Source organism: Phocoena sinus, chromosome 20 (genome assembly GCF_008692025.1).
Source record: "Phocoena sinus isolate mPhoSin1 chromosome 20, mPhoSin1.pri, whole genome shotgun sequence".
NCBI lineage: Eukaryota > Metazoa > Chordata > Mammalia > Artiodactyla > Phocoenidae > Phocoena > Phocoena sinus.
Window position 1 is genome coordinate 1,259,337 of NC_045782.1, and position 8,619 is coordinate 1,267,955.

The 8,619-nt window shown below is 43.4% G+C and overlaps 1 pseudogene; it reads left to right on the plus strand.

The window, feature by feature from the left end:
* Nucleotides 1–270: 270 nt before the first annotated feature.
* Nucleotides 271–1,709, plus strand: LOC116745225 (annotated as a pseudogene).
* The last annotated feature ends 6,910 nt before the right edge of the window (nt 1,710–8,619 follow it).

Sequence of the window (8,619 nt, forward strand, 5' to 3'; positions counted from 1 at the left end):
TGTCTTAGTATGTGTCTTTGTCTTTGGATAATATCGCTGTGGTTAATTTGTAAATAAGCTCTATTTAATTGGCTTAAAGAAAAGTAAGCGTTTACAAATCAAACAATTCTAAATGCAAGAGAAATTAAGCTAAATGAATTTCAGGTTCGCGTGAACTGGGAAATAGTATTAAATTAATACCTGGTATTAATGTTTGTTTGTTGATCTAATTAATATAGACATGTCTTTAGAGTCATCAGCATTAAGTATAATACTTTATTGTGCCTCAGTTTAATATAAGCTAAATAAAATCCTGTTATTATCTGTTACAAATTTGTCATCAAGGAAAGTAATTTGATGTGAAAAAAACTTTTAAGGAAAGAAAATATAAATGAGATAAGAGCTTTTAGATAAACTCTATTAAGAATAATTATGCTTTAGGAATGTCCATCTAAAATAGCCTCTCCACCTGGTGTGATTCCGTCCTGTGCACCTGTTCCCTGGAGCAGTAGTCTTTTTTTCTCCGTCCGCCTTCTCTCCCACCTAAGTACGTGCCACCAACCCATGGAAGATTCGATGGACATGGACATGAGGCCCCTGAGGCCCCAGAACTATCTTTTCTGTTGTGAACTAAAGGCCGACAAAGATGATCACCTTCAGGTGGATAATGATGAAAATGGGCGCCAGTTATCTTCAAGAACGGTCAGTTTAGGGGCTGGCGCAAAGGATGAACTGCACGTTGTCGAAGCACAGGCGATGAATTATGAAGGCAGTCCAGTCAAAGTAACGCTGGCAACTTTGAAAATGTCTGTGCAGCCAACCGATTCCCTTGGGGTCTTTGAAATAACACCACCTGTGGTCTGATGGTTGAAGTGTGGTTCAGGGCCTGTGCATATTAGTGGAGAGCACTTAGTAGCTGTGGAGGAAGATGCAGAGCCAGAAGACAAAGAGGAGGAGGGTGTGACACTCCTGAGTATATCTGGAAAGCGTTCTGCCCCGGAAGCGGTAGCAAAGCTTCCACAGAAAAAAGTAAAACCTGCTGCTGCTGAAGATGGATGACAACGATGATGAGGAAGCTGAAGAAGAAGCTCCAGTAAAGAAATCTGTACGAGATACTCCAGCCAAAAGTTAACAAAAATCAAACCAGAATGGAAAAGACTCAAAACCATCAACACCAAGATCAAGAGGTCAAGAATCCTTCAAAAAACAGAAAAAAACTCCTAAAACACCGGAAGGACCTAGCTCTTAGAAGACATTAAAGCAAAAATACAAGCAAGTATAGAAAAAGGCGGTTCCCTTCCCAAAGTGGAAGCCAAATTCATCAATTATGTGAAGAACTGTTTGCAGATGACTGACCAGGAGGCTATTCAAGATCTCTGGCAGTGGAGGAAGTCTCTTTAAGAAAATACTTTAAACAGTTTGTTAAAATTTCCCATCTTATTTCATTTCTGTAACAGTTGCTATCTGGCTGTCCTTTTTAGAGTGCAGAGTGAGAACTTTCCCTACCGTGTCTGATAGTTGTCCAGGTTCCATTGCCAAGAATGTGCTGTCCAAAATGCCTGTTTAGTTTTTAAAGATGGAACTCCACCCTTTGCTTGGTTTTAAGTATGTATGGAATGTTATGATAGGACATAGTAGTAGTGGTGGTCACACAAATGGAAATGGTGGGGAGACAAAAATATACATGTGAAATAAACTCAGGGTTTTTTTTGTTTTCTCTCCAGGCCCATCCGCGCTCGGCGCCCCGCCCCAGATCCTACTCGCTGCTCAGAGGGATGTGGCCCCAGAGGCTTCAGGGCCCGAGGCCCATGGTCCCCTGGGCATACCCCTGCCCGCCCCTGCAGAGCTAAGCGCAGCTCAGCCGGGGCCCTGGCCGGCCTAAACTCAGTATTTTCATTAAAAAATAAAATAAGATAAAATAGTCTCTCCAGATTCCGGTAACTTGAAATTCTAGAACTGTGCTAAATTAAGTGATGGAAGCTTATTGAATAGCTAGCATTCCCAAATAAAATAATATACCAAAACATTAATTACTGAATATTGGCTTCCTTTTACAGAGAAACAAAAGGTATTTAGGACTATTAATGAATATGTTTGGTGTCACGTTCTCTAAAGAAAGCAAATATTTTTAGAAAATATCACTGGTATTTATGTTCACCAATCTACAGAATGCCAATGTAAAGGACAGTTCATAATTGCTTACTTCTTAGTTTTCACAAGAAATTAAGGTTTTAAGAGCTGAGGATTCTAACTTAAACATGTAATTAAAGCTAATAGAAATAATAAATGAAACATTTCAGTCAACAGTAGGAAAGTAGGGTGTGTGTTTCCAGTAAAGAAGGGATGAAGAATGGAATTACATTTTATTAAGGGAAAAGGAAGTAGGTCTGACTTACAGGTGGCTGTTTCTGAATGGGAAAATAAAATGCTGGATACAGAAAGTAAGGAAACGTTTGTGGAAAGTGGACCCCAAGAAAAGAGTTATGTGCATGGTCAGGATTGACTAAGGTTAAAATAAATTTAATTGAGTAGGGACTTCCCTGATGGCACAGTGGTTAAGAATCTGCCTGCCAATGCAGGGGACACGGGTTTGAGACCTGGTCCGGGAAGATCCCACAAGCCGCGGAGCAGCTAAGCCCATGTGCCACAACTACTGAGCCCACGCACTCCAACTACTGAAGCCCACACGCTGCAACTACTTAAGCCCACACGCCTAGAGCCCGTACTCCGCAACAAGAGAAGCCACCGCAATGAGAAGCCAGCGCACCGCAATGAAGAGTAGCCCCCACTCTCTGCGACTAGAGAAGGCCGGCACGCAGCGATGAAGACCCAATGCAGCCAAAAATAAAAAATAAATTAAGTTTTAAAAATCTGAGTAAATGAATTTTAAAAGCAAGCGGGTGCAAAACTTGAATTTTGTTTTTCTCTCTCTTAAGAGGACAAGATTCCTTAAAATGTTGAATTGCCTTTGATAACAGATTTCAAGTTTCTTTCCTTTTAAGTGATTTGTTCTGTATTTGCCTTTGAAATCTTTATTGTTACTTTGCCTAAGTGAATAACTATTGTTTCAGAGTGACCTGTTGTCCTGAGTGTTCTAAACCCTTTTTGATATTTTTTTTCACAAAACTTCCTGAATCAGGGACTTCCCTGGCGGTCCAGTGGTTAAGACTTCACCTTCCAATGCAGGGGGTGTGGGCTCAATCCCTGGTGGGATAGCTAAGATCCCACATGCCTCAAAAAACAAACAAACAAACAAACAAACCATAAAACAAAAGCAATATTGTAACAAATTCAATAAAAGCTTTAAAAAAAAACCTCCTAAATCAAATTCCAGTGAAGTCCTTTAGCTAACTTTGGGATGCTTCGAAGGGCACCTGAAACATCCCAAAGAGAGATATTAAACTAACTGGGTTCATTTGGTATGTTAAATTACATGGGAAGTATTGTCAAATGAGTAATAAATCTTCTTAGGTTATATTGTATGGTAAATGTTACTAATATAGATATCCTAGAAATTATATGGAGTTCCTAAAATTCTGATACGTCCTGGTAAAATGTTGTCAGTCATAATTCTAGTTATTATCTGAAAGTGTTGCATGTCACAGCAGTAACCAAGTTTCTTTGTCAGTTGCATTGTAATCAGATCTAAACATGCCTCCTTAAGTCTTTCATCATTATAGACAGTTATGGGTTTATTCTGATGCCTTTGCAAAAATGTTTCCTCTTCAAGAAGATTTATAAAAAGGACTTTTGGACAAATACAAGTTTCTGACTTTCAGACCATAATACTGAACTGGGTAAGAAATTAAAGAATCCTAATGAGAAACTGTTAACAAAAATAGTTACATAAGACTGAGTGAACTGGTGAATATGGTTATAGTTTTTATGGTTTCTATCTGAAAAATTACTTGTTTAAATCTGTGTTTTCCAGGTATTAGGAAACCTTTCCCTCAAACTCATTATGACTTACAGTAATTTGGTAAATTATATCTTTGTAAGCAGGATTGGAACATATCTTTTTTCTCTAACTGCTCCCTCCAGAGATTGTAAACTCTTAGGTTCCTAGCAGCTTTACCAGATAAATTAGGAAGGCCACTCACTAACAGGTACAGAAGGCTCAAGGTATTTCCTCCCTTAAAAAGGGAGGAATTCACCTAGATCTGTTAGGTGAAATCTGTGATAAGCCCTTGGAGTGACTTTCCTAGCTCTGAGAGGTCTTTTAAAAGTTCAGTGTGAGACTCCTTATAAAAGTTTCAGCAAAGCAAAAAGCCTGTATGATCAATGATAGTTTATATAAATTATCAGGCCAAGTTAATTGAGACCAGACTTATTTTGCAAACAAACTAGTCTTAATTTGGTTATATTTGGTAAACATGAGGGTAGTTTTAGAGAGAAAAGGATTATATTTCAGTGAATATTAAGTTCCAGTTTTGTTAATGGAGGTCTGTATTTAATAAGACTCACTTTCCAGATAGCTCCTTGCTGTTACGTTATATTAATGTAAAGTTTAATTGAATTGTTAAAAGGACACTCAGTTTGTTTCTGAAGCCTATCTCAGTAATCTGTTTTTGGATGAAGATCAGATGTCCCACGACATGCAACCAGGGGATTATGCATACTGGAAAAGACATAGTTTAAAGGACTATCTCCAACCTAGATGGAAGGACCCTTATCTGGTACTTTTAACTAGCTCATGCACAGCGAAACTGAAGGGAATTGATTCTTGGATTAATTTCTACTCACGAAGGGCCCCTGCACCGGACTGGTCTATAGAGAGGACTGCTGACCTCAAACTCACCTTAAAATGATGCTCAAACAGAGGAAACTCTACACTCACAGCCGGATGATAAGAAGACGACATCAGAAGTAGACAGCTTACCCAAGATGCTGGACCTGATTCGTAGGATCATTTATAATGTTTTCTTGTCTTCCAGGACCCTTGCATATAAATCAGATGTTTTTCTATCATGGACACGATCCTATGCTAGTCTGAAAAATCAATCCAATTGTTGGGTTTGTGGCCAATTACCTGTGTCTAGTCCTTCTGGATTACCTTGGTGGATTTCTCCACTCCAAGGCTCTAATTGGATGGCCCTTAGAACATTTATTTTACAAGAAAGAAAGTTCAGTCCTGTTCAGGCTACTCTTGATATTACTAGATGGGATCACCTCACCTAGCCAATTAATAATACCTGCTCTGACCCTGGCCAAAAAAATGAATTCTCCTCTAAAGTTATTCAAGCTCAATCAGAGCAACAGCAAAATTTCAGCCCAGGAATAAAACCTCCTATAATTTTTTATTTTTTTATTTTTTGCGGTAGGCGGGCCTCTCACTGCTGTGGCCCCTCCCACTGCAGAGCACAGGCTCCGGACGCGCAGGCTCAGCGGCCATGGCTCACGCGCCCAGCCGCTCCGCGGCACGTGGCATCTTCCCGGACTGGGGCACGAACCCGTGTCCCCTGCATCGGCAAGCGGACTCTCAACCACTGCGCCACCAGGGAAGCCCCTAAAACCTCCTATAATTATTTGATGGATTTATGTGGTTAACACCAGACTCTGGTCATTTAAGTTTTAAGGCCCCTTTTTATCTTGGGAACAATTAAATTATACTAAGGATAACCAGCCTAGTAACACTAGGAAGTTGGGCTGGGCTGGGGGTCTTACGGACAGTGCTAATATATCATTTCCCTGAAAGCTAAGGATTGGCACAGTACAGACCAAGTCAGATGACCGGAGTATATACTGGGCTGCACCTTCTCACTTACGACTTGGCTTCATTCTCACTTACGACTTGAATAATACTGCTAGCTATGTTATCTGTATTTTACCTGTTTTACAAGATTGTTGTTTCTTGCATTACCAAATGTGTGACTGAGCCACCGACAAAAATATATAGTTCCGTGTGAGATCAATGATTGTATTCGTGTAACTCTAGATACGGGAAGATACAACAAGAGGGAACTTTTCCTGGACCATAATACATTAGTAAGACAGGTGGTCTAGAGTCTTTAGTTATTGCTTATAAGACCTAGTCCAGTAACAGCACATTGAATGGCCTCTCAGCGAAGTCTTCGCCAGACCTAGGAATGAGCCTTCCTAGCACTGCGGGACGAATTGGTCGTGAAATGCCTCCCAAAGCATGGTCAGACTTATGACTGCAAGGGGGCCCTGTCAACTACAATTGGCCCTTGCCATCTACCTCTACAAGGATTAAATCATGTGCTCTGCAGCTGCTGACTTTCAACACCCCCCGAAAGGAGCTCAGGGTGGAGAGCAGAAATGACGCGATCTGTGCTCTGGGAAAAACTGGCAGAACAGGTCTTCAGAGAGTTAAATATTTTCAGGAGCCGATTTCATGAGCCCAGTTCTCGTATCTCCTCATATCTAGAAAAGCACTAAAATCCTTCATGGCGACGACTGCTCCTCGTGACTATTAGAAACCTGCTGCAAAAAAAATATGTGCTCGATTGCAACTCCCCCTTCACCAAAATCACATCTATCCTGACCTTCCCCGCTACCTCTCTGGAGCAGTTTTTCAGAGCTCTCTGAAGTGCTGTCTCCCGGGCTGCAGTCCTCGTTTTGCCCCAAATAAAACTGAACTCACAACTCTCACGTTGTGCATTTTTTTTTAAGTCGACAAAGTTAAAAAGCAAAACCCAAAGAACAGGCTGGAGACTGGCTTCTTGCCTCTCCATCGCCACCTGACGGCCGCTCTGTGAACTACAGCCCCAGCAGCGCGGCTCCCGACAAGGCGGCTGAGCGCCAGGGAAGCAGGTTCACCAGGACTTTCAGGAGAAGAAAAGTCCAGCCAATCAGCCAAGCCCTTTCCGCGTCCAAAACCCACGCCCGGGACTCACAGGACGAAAAAGCGCTCAGAACCAGCAAGGACGCTAACGGCCTCTGAAGTGGGCTGGACCAGGTCACCAACCAGGCACCGCCATCTCCGGTCTCGTCTCTCACAGACGCCAGAACCCCAGCCCCAGAGTCACCTGCCTCCGAGGCTTCGCCTTCGCCGGGTCGACGCGGTCGCTGACTCACCTCAGGGCCAGGGGTGGAGCATGTGACTCAAGTGGGCCAGTCAGGGCCGACGTTCCCTGATTGGTTCAGGGGTGGGCATGTGACTAAGCCTGGCCAATCAGAGCAAGCCTTGGGACTATCCCTGAGCATGCTGGGGCAAAGGCTGCTGCACGGAAGCAGCAGCCTCGGGAGCTGGTAGTTGGCGCGCGGAGCATGTTCTGCAAAGGCAAGCAGCCCCGAGGAGCAGCAGTGAAGTGATGGAACCAGAGCAATGGGGCCTGGCCGCATGCTTTGACCCCGGGTCCAAGCCTTCCTGACACGGCACTATTTGGTTTTGTGGAAAAGTTTCTTTTTTTTTTTCTGTGCCTGAAGGAAGGCAACAGAAAGAGTCTAATGGCACGTGCTTCCAGAAGAATAAGTACTTGGATTGGAGGGAGCGATGGAGCCGATCCAGTAGTCAGGAGATAGGGGCGGGGTGCTGTGCGAAAGGGGGGAGATCTGTACGATGACTTGAGATCAGGGAGCTTTAAACAGGCAGAATCAACTCACCAGTAAACCACACAGGAAATGAAAGCAGGAGGTGAACACCTCCATTTTAGATTTTATTTCCTTTGATTTCCTGTAATAAAAATTTTCAACCACCGAAGCACTGGAAGAATAGTTTGATTAACTCATTATACCTAGATTCAACAAGTGTCAGCCTTTTGTCACATTTACGTTAACTTTTTTGTTCAACCACTTCAAAAGAAGGCGCAGACATCATGACTAGAGGGAGAACTTTCACAGCTACCTGTGAATCCCTCCTCCAGCCTCAAGAATTGACTTGTGGTCTGCACTTAGATGAGGTTCCTGCAGGACCTGGGTGTGCTCTTAAACTGACCGAAGGCCATCCTTCGGCTTGCTGTCCTTAGCTATCCTGGCACAACTTGAAATATATGGGCTGTAGCTCTGCTGGAGATTGCAAGTGGCCTCTTACCTTCACAGGCCCACGGGACCAGCCCCATGGGACCAGTGGCTCCTCTGCTGAAATCCCCTGGGACTAGAACCTGCCCCACATGCAGGGATCAGGGAGATGCAGAGCTGTATGAAGTACTGCTGTGCTTCCTGTTTCACATCCTTTCTAAGTCAGCTAGGTGCTGTGTGAGCATTGTATAGTGTGACTTTGATCGTCTGGCCTAAACCAAACCCACTGCTGAGATCTCGCCTGAGTTTCACCTCTAAGTACTTACACATGCGTCTCTTAAACATAAGGATATCCTACACAGCGAAAGAGGCATTATCACATGCAAGAAAATTTTAAATTCTATAACGCCACCTCACATCCAGTCTATTTTCAAGTTTCCTCAACTGTCCCCAAAGTATTCATTATAGCTGCTGTTTAAAAGTAAGGATCCGGGCTTCCCTGGTGGCGCAGTGGTTGAGAGTCCGCCTGCCGATGCAGAGGACACGGGTTCGTGCCGCGGTCCGGGAAGATCCCACGTGCCGCGGAGCGGCTGGGCCCGTGAGCCATGGCCGCTGAGCCTGCGCTCCGCAGCAGGAGAGGCCACAGCAGTGAGAGGCCCGCGTACTGCAAAAAAAAAAAAAAAAAAAAAAGGATCCAATGGAAGATTGTTGGCAAAGATT